The sequence below is a fragment of the Coturnix japonica genome, chromosome 2 (assembly GCF_001577835.2).
Source record: "Coturnix japonica isolate 7356 chromosome 2, Coturnix japonica 2.1, whole genome shotgun sequence".
Classification (NCBI taxonomy): Eukaryota; Metazoa; Chordata; class Aves; order Galliformes; family Phasianidae; genus Coturnix; species Coturnix japonica.
The window spans coordinates 23,012,478-23,025,053 of NC_029517.1; the positions used below are offsets into that span (position 1 = coordinate 23,012,478).

A 12,576-nucleotide genomic window follows, 5' to 3' on the forward strand; every position below is an offset into this window, starting at 1 on the left:
CTTCTCATATGATCATTGTTAGATCTAAAGACTTTTAAGTATCATCTATTCTTCACACAAAAGAACTTTGTGTCGTTGCAATCAGAACTATATAGTTATCCATATAATCTTATCACAGTACTATGTATATCAGATTTGGAAATAGAGAAGGTTTGTGCCCTGGTTGATTACTGGATAGTGCTAAATATTAAAAAGTTCATGTGCTGGAATACGTTCCATTCCAGAATTTTGAAATGCATTATAAATAATTCAGAAAGGACCTTCAAAATTTGTTGTTTTCTCTTTCTTGAGATTCATGCATGTATTCCCCTCATATAACATCTTTGAAACCCCAAGCTAAATCTCACTGTTCAAACCCCAAAACACTTCAGAGTGAAAACCTATCTGAAACTTGTAAGGGATGTGAAACTGATGATATATGAGTTTTCCATCGTTTTAGTGAAAGTCTAATAGGAACAGATTGTAAGTAGTGTCTTCTACATGGAACATGGGAATGATCTATTTTGTTTCACTCTAGAGTCCTCTCTGGTAGCCAAAGCTATAAATTGCAGCATGTGCTCAGGGGAGTCTAAGCATCATTCCTTCTACTTGCTAAGGCAGTCCAAGAAGTCCAGGACATTTAAACACTCTAATGGCCTGCAAAAATAGCTGAGCTCAGAGCAAAACAATATGATCTGCCATTCTTTTGTCATGAGAAGAGTTTTGCAAAAGTTTTGTCTGGAAAGAAAGTTATGTAGAATTTCATCTGACATTTTAATGGTGAGTTAAATCAATTTTAATGTTTGGAGCCTTACCAAAGTAGGTGAGCCTCTGCACAGTGCTACGTTCCTGTGCTCTCTTACATGTTCTTAGAAGATGTCCACTGTGCCTTTCCTTAGATACATACCTGGCTCACTCCATGACCACTGTGAGAGCAGAGGTGAACTGTGTTTCTTGCTTCTCTCTGTTGCATGCTTATTCATTTCACAGATTAGCAATAAACGAGGAACAATTCTCAGTTTCCCTAAACAGAGGTTGTTATGAGTAGCTTTCAGACCAATAATATTACTTTTTTTAGGATTTTTGTTTCTTGACATCAGATGCAATATTGCTTCTGAAAGAATATTGTTTGTGCATTATGGTTATTTCATTCAGTTTGTGTATGTGTACATGAGTATACACTGCTATTCAAGTATATTCATGAAATATATTGTGTTTCTATATCCCTGGGGAACTCATTGTTTCAGGTGATGTGGAGATATGAGTACAATATTTGTATGAAGAAAGAATAAAATAACTAAGAGTCAGTCATAATTTAAATGTGAAATATATAGGTGAAACACAAAAATTAGACTCTGCAAAACAAATTTCTGCTCTTCATAGATCATCTACATTTGTCCTTACATATAAGTAGAGGTGCTATCCAAGGATAAATATATGACAGCATAGTGAAGATGCACAGTGGTGACACAGAAGTAATGGAAAGTGGTGTCATGGAGACATATGTAAGGATAGAATCAGGTACAGAATCAGTTTTGTCTTTTTTTTATTTCAGCTGTTCAGTGCTTCCTGGTATTGTGAAAGCTAGGGAGTATATCCTAAAACTCATAATAAACTAGTAATGCAGTGATGGAATTATTTTTTGGTTATTATTTTGGTTATGCAACAATACATTTGAATAATTTATACTTTTTATACATTTGAACTATATCTGTGACTTTCTATGCTTTGAGTAAATGGAGAGTTTTACTCTTCAAATCATGCAAAAACAAAACACATAAACTCCTGGATGAACATAGCTTTTGTTTAAAGCATTGAGCCCCTTCCATCTCAGTATTATCACTGTATTCTGGCAGTTTGAACAAGTACCCTGTAAGTCACATATTCCCATTTTTGACTTATCTGGGAATAGCTAGTTTGAACTATTTCTTTGTTGTACAGAGTTGATTTTTTCTAGAAATACATTTAAACTTTGTTCAGAAACCGTTCTGCATGTTGTAGTTGATTTTTGTCTGCACAAAAATACTCTGTTTTCAAGGTGTATGTTTCAAATATTTTTTATTAGAATGTTTAATTTAAGAGAAAAAGTTTAAATGAGCAATTCCTGATTTAAAGGCTGAAGGATTAGAAAAATCTTGGCACACAATTTGTCCCATATCATTTATTTATTTATTTATTTACCTTGACTACTATTAAGGAACTTGATGTCATTCTGTAAGTAAGTCTATGCAGTCAGCATTTGTTTTAAAAGAGGATGAGAAAGAGGTGAGGTTTATTCTGTTGTTCCATATGGCATCTCTATTCTTTATTAAGGTGTAATATTCGCTTGTAATTTTCATAACACCATAGACAGACATTATGTAAGGCAGAATTAAGAAATAAATAAAATAACCAGCACATTATTATGTTATTTCAATGATGACACAATATTCAGGAAAGGTTTGTAAAAAAACATTGCATAGCCTTCAATAAATTAAATCATCTTCAGTAAATTTTTCTTGGTTAAAAAACTTTTCATGATCTCTGGAAGAAGAGCACCTCTTGAAGAATATTGTAAAAAATGAAGGAAATACTGAAATACTACACAAAAGCCTTGATTTCTGCATGTGAGTCTTTTCCAGGATCAATGAGCCGCTTATCCTTCCTTTGGCTATGAGATGCCAATTTTGCATCTTTCTTCCTCTTAAATCTCGCTTATTAAAAAGGAATAAGAATAACAAATTGTCTACACCAAGATATGAAATTCTCCAAGAAGCAAATCAGGTGCCTCATTTTCTGATTTTGAAATAACAATATGACTTGACAAACCAAAACTGGTAACAAAGAACTTAATCTAACTGCATCTAAACTGCCTAGAGCAATAATTATTAGATAAAGAAGAGGGACATTAAGTGGTTGCTGAAAGAAAAAGAGAAGACAAAAATTATTCAGGTAGGTAACTTTACTAAATCAAAACAGAATATAGACAAAGTACAATTGCATCATTCATATGAATATTAAAACTACCCATCAGCAAAATTTTAATGTAATGCAGTTTAATATCAAGTCAAATCTGACAATAATTCACAAACATACCTCAAGCAAGGTATGACTCCAAGGGCTGGCCATAAATAACAAACATAACAAAGGAAGCTCAAACTCAATGAATAACACAACTTACTACTGAGTTTATGCTCAGCCTCACTATTGAAATTTCACTCATGTAACTATCAATTTGAGTGAAGGCCAACAGTTATAAAACTTGAATATCACTGTGATGAATCAAGCTCAGATTCTCATTTCTTCTCTTTCATCACCTGGATATTAAAGAACCTTAGCAGTTCCTGTTGAATTTTTCTGCCTACCTTATTGGTCAGAATTTTAGATGCTTATTTGATGGCTATTTAATAATTATTTTCCAACATATTTGTGTCTGGAACTTATTCCCTGAATTCTGACTGTATGCTTAGACACTGAATTTGCTTCAGACTAATTTTCTTAATTTTAATTTTTATTTTTTAACCCTAGGTTAGTCATAAACACTGTATAGACTTTTTACACACATAGTTTTCCTTTCCTTAATCCCATATCACTGCCAAATTGCATAAGGATTTCCCATACCACAGTCTACTTTTCAATAGTAGAAGACACAATCGTCAAACCTTAAACATTTTATTAGGCAGTTCTTTCACTGTTGTACAAAGACTATGTTGGAAAAATGCTATCACACAGTTCTTAAAATATGTTTATGCATGCTGATCATACTACAATTTTTCTTTGCCACTGAAGCATTAAAAATAATCTGATGCATAAGGATGAGATATATGAAATGTTATATACTTCTGGAAATGCTTGCATTCTCCTAATGTTTCTAGCCTGCAAGGACAAAATCTATATAAATGTCTAAAGCTAGAATTCTATGAATCATAATGAGGAGAGAAAGCAGTCTTTTTATATTTTGTCTCTCTTTTTTAAAAACAAGAAATATATCTGCTTTCTTTAATTCCTTTAGCATTTTCACAGGCTTCCACATAAAAGGCGAAATCATAAATGACATCTCCAATACTATAGTTCTTTTTTTCTTGGTTTGTCTTTTTTATTTTTATTTATTTATTTATTTATTTAGCATCGCAGCAGCAGCTCTGTTGACACCTGGTGCTTGTTATTCCTAAGAGTTTTGATTACCTCTTGAATCTCTTCAAAAATTTGGCTCAGCTGTCTGGAAAATGGCCATTTGTCGTTAGCCTTTTCATTCTCTTTATGGAGCTTGTCAAAGTACTCCTATAATATTTCTGTAGTTGCATTCCTTGTAATAAAATGATTTCCATTTTTATTATTTATCAGACTTTTCATTATTTATATTTTTTCCTTCATGCATTGATACTCCTGTAAAATTCTTGTACTGTCTCTGTATCTCTTGACTCAAACATCAGAAGCAAAATCTCTACAAAATATAATGCTCTGAATGGGTTCAGTCTTGCCTGATGAACAAATGCACAATTTGCCATTGATGTCCATCATTCCATATTAAATATCTCCTCCAAAATAACCATGAAAAGCCCCTAATCTTGTATTTGAATTTCCCAGAATATACATTGTATATATAGTATAATTTGTTCATATTAATGTAGTTTCAATATCATGAAACATCTCTTTTTTTTTAACCTCTACATTTAGCATTCTAAGAGTATGGAAATTACAAGACATCATTCTGTTGTTGAAAATATTCAGAGCACTGCTCAGATATTAATCTTTAGTGAGAGTAAATATGTTGGTGAAATCACTTCTGAGCTATCTCTTTATAATGTTAATTAAATATTTGTCCACTAATGACTTTAAAGGATTTTGGTAATATATTTAACTGTTCCCATTTTATGTTGTGTAGTCCTTCTTCCACTGTGAATATATCAATTTCTGTGTACCCTATCTCTGAGAAGACTNGCACAACTTTGCTTTAGTTGTTTCGTAAAAAAATTCGGAATTTTGGGCCTAAATAGCGTTAAACATTCCAAACTTCTAGTTCCTAGTCTTTTCTGTCTTTCTCCTCATCTTTTAATATTTGATTGCAGTTATTCATATTATTTGCATTTTTTTTTCTGAAATTTTCAGATGTGTCCCTAAAATTATGCTTTACCACAGATCAAAGAAGCCAATATTAAATTTCTGTTTCCCATAAACAACCTTTTCAGCTGTAGATAAAATCATTCCTAATCTTCTGTAAAATATTGAGCCCATAGAGATTTTAGCTACGAAAAGAACTGGACTGCTAGGCCTGCTCAAGGCTCTTCTGACAACTGACTGTGATGTACCAACGTTCTTGAAGCACTGCAGTTAGGAATGATGTGTTTTGGCAATGCTTAGGATGTTGCCAAATATACAAAGGAGTATCGCGATACTTATCACTGAAATATCCCTTTCCCTGCTGGGATTTGATTTGTTTCCTCTCTAACCAAATGGTTTTGGGTACAGGGTGTGATGTAAGATTCTGACAAAACTTCTTGTTCATTAAATTTATATTTTCATTTAACCTTTAGAAAATCTCTTCAGTTTTCCCAATTCACTTAAAGTGTCCTGTTGGAGTTGTATTGGCTGTTTATCTAATAGGTTTTCTACCTTTCACTTGCATCAAATGTGAGTAATCTAAAGCCTTTATCAGTGATGATTTATGTTACTTCTAGATAAGTGTGGATGTTTTTAAAAAATATGTGCCACAAAAACAGCAAATTGCATGACTGAGGTTTCACATCAATATCTTGTCTTGTACAATTTATTGAAGTCATCACATTTATTTCCTTTTCTCTTTATCCTCTATTTCTATTGCAGCAAATCTTAGAATAGAACTCTCAAAGGCAATGGGCATTTGTTTTAAGTTAAGGCTATATCAGGCAATTTGACATTTTATACCTATTTTACTTTTCCGTTTTGAAATGAGCACTGGTAATGCATATATTTTGTGTGCTGGAACAGGTCATGTCCCTTTCTGTCACAGTCCACCTTGTTTTGTGATTATGCACCCTTGGATGCATAATGGAGATATGGCCACTTGTGCATAAAGAAACATATCTTAAATGAAGTGTAAAGATTTGTGCTTTATTGGACAGCACTTTTTGAACTTTTTTTCCATGAGCGATTTGTTCAGAAGATCTTAGTAAATGGTGCATAACTTTAAATTGGGTCCATTGACTGCAAATCATATAATTGATTCTCCTCCTTAACTTCATCCATTATATGATCATAGCATTGCTTTTCCTATTTTGATTATTTTTTAAAATATTGATAATTTTATGCAAATAACAAAAAGCAGTGTCTAATATTTTAATTTGTTACCTTTATTTCTTTTTCTTATTTAAATTGCCCTTCATGCTGTCTTGCAAGGTAATTTCTCTTGCTGAATCAGAACACAGTTTCAGATGAAGATGCATGCTTGAATTTGGAGACAGGCTAAAATTGATATTGATATCAGACACACTGAAAGTGATGTTAGGAAAGTGATAAAAACCCACAGAGAAAAGCCAGAAAAAGTTAAAGAGGAATTCTAGAAGAGTATGGGATTTTTGTATGTTTTTTTTCTTTGTTTTTTGTTTTAACATTTTAAGATGGATCTGTTCAGTTTGGTTTTCTTTCTTATGCTGTGAGGAGATATATGAAAAAGTTTGTTGGAAATACTTAGGTGAAAATGAATGGCTTATACTATGAGCTGTCAAAGCTGACCTTCTATTGTGTTTGTAAAATACACTTATTATTATATTTTAATACATGGTGCATGGACTGAAAGTCTTCTCTTTTATAGTATGTGTACTGCTTGTAAGTCACTAGCAGGTATGATGTATAAGAAAGAGTTTCCAGGTAGGCTGCATTACTCACAAATATATTTTTCACGTTTATGTTCTGAAAGTCACAAAGACATTAAATTTTCTTGAGATAATAATTTTTGATTAAATGGAGACTAGGTTATCAACATATAATCAATGGAGGGGGCATTACTGTGTTTGTAGAGTGAGATTATGCTAACAGCATGGAGCTGCCTCATTCCCCTGCAAGCACAATGAGACATTCTGCAGCTCCACAGTTTCAAGTCTGAAATGCTTTATGAAGTGGTGATTAACATTTGTTCTGTGTTGTCTTCAAGCTCCTTCTGTGCTAGAATAGCATCTGGCTTCACCTAAAACTTGCCTATATAGAAGTGCTGTGGAATTAATGAACTTCTAAATCTCTAGAAATTCTTAAATTCTTGTAACTGAACTATTTTCTGATACCTCAGATTGACTAAAATGATGGAATTCAATTTCAGAATTCATGCACATAACTGATATAAACTGTCAGTTTCTATTGTTAGTATTCTTTTTACAAAATGCTGTGGAAAGAAAAAATATGCTGTGGATTTGGGAAATCTTAATCCAAACTGAGCAACACAAAGTCTAACTTCTTGTGTCTTTGTTGGTATGTAATTGTAGGTATAAAAGCTGCTTTCATGCAAAAATGAGTAGTTTCTATACCATTTGTTGACGCCCATGAATATTTGTTAGGTATATTTATGTTTACATTTTTCTTATTGGCAGAAAAAAAAGCTTTCTCTTTGAACACCATGTATCTCCTGTTACAAAAGTACTAATTTTTCTCCAGGTGACAAACAATTATCAGCTGAACAGTGTTAATGAGTTGCACTTCTGCTTAAATTAATTTTTAAATGTTTGTGTACAATCCACAGAAATAATGTGTCAGGGATAGGAACAAGGTGACAAGAAAATAGGGTTGAACTTCCCTGTCTTGTTTGGAAAAAGGAATTATGCTGAATCCTGAACTTTTCCCTCTTGCCCATAGTTCTTTTCAAAGATTTTTTTTTTCTTTTTTTCTTTTTTTTTTTTTTTTCAGGAGAGAGCGAATTGACCCTTCAATTGTGTGTTTCCTTGAAAAAAGAAGAGAGGAATTTGAGATTATATTACATTACTTTCCATAATTACTTGCTAGAAACTAACGCAGAAGGGAAGTGTGAACATATTTTCAGGAGCTAACAGTGTATAATGAGAAAGAAAAGCCTTTTCTTCTGATTATTTATATTTTCAGCTCTGAAGAGCCATAAGTCATAAACTAGGACCTCATGGGGAGGCTATGATTCAAATCAAAGATAAGAGACAACACATGGATCCAGACAGCTAAAGAAGCACAAGGAAACAATGAAGCAACATTGGTTAGCATGAGAGAAAGTGTCTCAGTGCATTATTAGCTTAAACATTCTCTCATGTTTTTTTTGTAGGCATCATAGCAAATGAGAGTTTTAATGAGGGATTTGAAGGAAGATAATGAGGTTGTGAGGCAGATGCTTGGAAAAAATTCACAGAGGAGATTGTTTAAAAATATCTGACAAATGGGTAATAGAAGCCAACATTCTGGTCTAACTGGAGAAAAATCTCACTGGAGATGATAGGTAGGATAAAAATAAGATGAAGATGAAGCCAAACAACTCATATCTGATTATTTATAAAATCGTAGGCAGAAGTTGGTCAAACAAGCTGACAATTTTGTTCTGTCTGATTCTGTGTGAGGGAATTAGGGTTCACCAGAGGAACAGATGTAAAATAATAGAGATTTGAGGGGGTTTATGGCAGACTGGATAATACCTTTGGCTTTGTAGTTGAATAGGAATAGATATTCTTTAAAGATACTATGCAGAAACATCTACAATAATTATGCTGAAACATATGATAAATTAATTTGTTTACAGAATTGACTTGTTTACAAAGGATACTATGTGATGTCAGTTTCTAGAGACATTTGGTACAGTTTTACAATACATAGAAGGAAAACACTAACTGGTGTTGAGAGGAACGTGTATCAGAGGTACAGTGTCCGTCCTTCCTGATCTGTGAATCTTTGTTTGAATGAAGACAATGGAAGAATTTAAAAAGTCACACATGAATAAAAATGCATTCATTTATGTAGAAAAATACAGTGTGAACAATGTTTGTAGTGACAGAAAGTCAGTTCTGCCCATTTTTGATGAATAGATACTTTTCCTATCCCAGTATTTTATATATATTTTTTTAAGCTTTAGCTGATTAGTTTCAATTTGTAATGGTCTCCTCCATTAGAAATTCTCTTGCATGATCCATTGTATGTAAGTATTTCTAAAAAAAAGTTAGGTTTCTGGAAAATCAGGGAATTACTGCAGATGATCAAGGCTATTACTACATGCCACAGCTGAGACCAGGAGATAATAGGACATTTGGGAAAAACTAGTTCACAAAACAGATTTCATTTTTTAAATTTCACAGAAGAAGGTGGCAAACCTGCTCCTTTTGTGAGGCCTAAGGCTATAAAAAGAGTCAACGTGGGAGAAGATGTGCTGAACAGTTTTGTGAAGTCATTTTAAAGTACTTTACATGGGAAGTCTATAAAGGCAGCAGGAGTAAGAAGCTAATATAATTAATGGTCAAAACTACCACACATTAAATTAACGGTTTGCCTGAACATTCACAAGAGTGGGAGACAGATGCTGAGAATTGTACATTTCCTAGGAAGAAGAAATACTGAGGGAAATCAGGGCCATACCTGAACACACGATCAGAATATTAGAATATCTAAAGTTTAACAAAGCTCAAGGGCCATCATGAGTCTGTTCTAAAGATCCAAAACACCTGACCAATTGTCGTAAAAATTATAATATAAAAGAGGAAAGTTGTTAGTGGACTTAAAAGAAGTGACTAGAAACTCAGAAGCAAGAAATTACTGATATTTAAGCATCACTTCTGCTCTTCAGGATAGGGAGATATGAAAATTCAATTCCAGAAAGGTACTATTTGATTATGATTAAAACAGAAAAATAGAAGGAAGTTTAATTATTAATTTCAAGGACTTGTCTAGTTACCTCAACTAGATTAAAAGTTAACTAGTGAAGAGAGAAAAGGAAAATAAATGTAATTTATGCTGGCAAGCATTGGCTACAGCACAGTCTGAAAGAGATACTAGGCTTTTAAAATCTTTTCTGACCAGTAAACAGCTCTTTTCATGCATGTACCTTGCCTTTTAAGTCTCTGATTCCTTTAACTATGTTCAGAGTGCTCACTGGGTCTTCAGAGACTCTGAGCTCATCACACCCATAGTACAGTTTTACAGTTTGTTCCAGTTTGGAATAAATACTAGTCAGTGTCCACTGCAGCAACCACTGAAATGTTGAGCTTTTCTTTTTTTTTTTTTTTTTTTTTTTTCTTTTGCAAAATAGAAGATGATTAACTTCAGGAGATGAAAGAGTGAAAGAGCACAGGAGTTAGCTGGTAATGGCAAATATAAATGAAGGCAAATGACTTCAGCCATTTTGCAAGTATCAGCACAATGGTAATTTTCACTTAGTGGAGCAATACAATGAAGGAGAAGTATAGGTGAATAAAATTATGAGAAGTGGTAATGATTTGCAGCTGTGAAAAATGTGGCGTTATAATAGAGGTAAACAAAATAATTCACACTTGTCTGGAATAACTCAGGAACATGGTTTAGTGAACTGGCTTGTAAATACCTGCTAGAAAAGTGTAAGAGAAGTAAAAATAATGTGTAAAAGTGACAAATTCCCCATAGTCACATGCAAATTAGCATTAAGCAGCTGGAAGATCAAGATGAAGGAACGCTATGCATATTGCTCATTTTTCTACATAGGGTGTGGTAGCAGTAAACAAAGAAATCAACTACCTATATGAGTATAGATACTGAATATATATTATTTTATCATGCTATAAAAAATCTCTAAATCTCAGGTGCAAATATCTCCATCCTCTTTGTCATTATAAATCTTGTGTTAATAACTTGTTGCATAGAGAACTTCAGTATAAGCATGCTTAGACTAATAATTCTGTAAAGGACACATATCTTTTTATTGTAGATACACTATTTTTAAAAAGAAAATAAAAATGATCACTCAGAACTGCAATCAGTCAGAAAAACTCAGTTATCAACCAAATATCATTAATTCCATACTTAATTTGTCATTGATCTACTATATTTAAATATAAAACTGATTATTATAATCTAAAAACCATAGAATGCCTCTGGGTACATCTCCTGAGTTTTCCTTGTTCAGTATAAATGTCAAGGTTGTATTCTCTATCTCTGTTTTTCTAGTGCAAAACCTCCCTGCATGTTCTTAACAGTGCTGATTAATGACCTAATACAAAAGTCTATCAAAGTTAATGGAAAGATTTCATTGTCTTTTTGATCAGTTCATCTGTCCTCTGGCGTTTTGGAGTTGTGGCTTTTCCATCAGTAAGAACTAATTTCAGTAGTTTCCTCTTTGCAGAACAAGGGAGATTTACTTTTAATCAGACTTTCAATCAGACCAAGGAAGGATTTGTTTCTCAGAAGGCACAGAGCTAGTTTTCAGAGGAACAAAAATTTTTGAGAAGTCTGGGGGAGGTGGAGAAAAGAGGGGAAGCTAAATGCCTCTGAGAAAGTGAGAGAGAGAGCAAGGTGAAAGATCTTGCCTTATTGTCTGTTTCATACCTTTGGAATTGGAAGAAATAAAGTAGAATGCTGTAGATCTTCCTAGGGAGGACTGATCATATCACAATACCTACAAGTTAGGGTCAGTGGAAACCACTGGAGAGAATACTTCATGCTCTTTCTTAATTATGAACAAGCTGGGTATGCTGGGCTGGGGTGGTGGTGAGTTTACAAGAAGTCTTTCCAGAGAAAAAAGCTACCTTCCCTTAGTGTTTCTGGCACAAAAATTCCTGCTGCTGCTAAATAGTTGCAGTAGCATCCTAGATGCATATGCAGATACTTTTTCAGTCCCACAGTCACTGCAAACGTCACTTGATCACTGATGCTTTATATATACCCTGTAAATCTTCCAAGTTATGTATGCTCATTCTGATAACAAAAAGAGATTTCCCCATTCGCTACTGTGGAGTCAATAAAAATGTAGCTGTGACAAACTAAGGTGCACTCTCTTCTCCCAGATGTACAATAACCATTAAATTATAAGCTGAGATACAATTCCAGAAATAATTTTGCGCATAAAAGTTGAAGCACAGAGAACATAGTTAATGTGCAGATGTGAATTTGTGCTTTCATGCCCATCAGACAGGAATATCTGGTTTTGACTTAAACTAAGAACTTTTCAAATGGGAGCCTGATAGAAATACATGTGAAAAGCAAAAATGTTTTCGTACGGTCAGTTTTTCCAGATTAACCCTATTTCTTCCTGTCAGCTTAACTGGGACGTATAATAATTTCTTTGCTATAATTCCTTGTACATTCCTTTGAATGTAAATATTGTCATGATTTTCTGTTTTTACAGACATATTCTATTTCTTGCTGTTCAAGACACAGCATATCTTAATATTTGTTATAAAGGTTATCATTCAAAATGACTATAGAGTATAACACTTCCATAACAATATTACCTTTCTAGTTCTTTCTTCTGTACAGAGTATGAGAATTATTGGTCATTATTAAATTTCCTAGTGACTCCTTATAGGACAACATCTAACTACTAATTCTAATCTTTGAATTGAAGATACCTTTGGGAATTCTACCTTAAGCAGCAACCCTATTGGCTGACTAATATTATTTTAAGGCGTAGAAAGTTGATTGCAATGGAAGTTAAGATTATTTCATAACAACTTACAA

At 33.3% G+C, this 12,576-nt stretch overlaps 1 protein-coding gene across 4 annotated transcripts in view; it reads left to right on the forward strand.

Moving 5' to 3' along the window:
* The window catches only part of NXPH1 (neurexophilin 1), a 134,587-nt gene that overhangs the window by 102,551 nt on the left and 19,460 nt on the right, over window positions 1-12,576 (forward strand). The window lies entirely within an intron of this gene.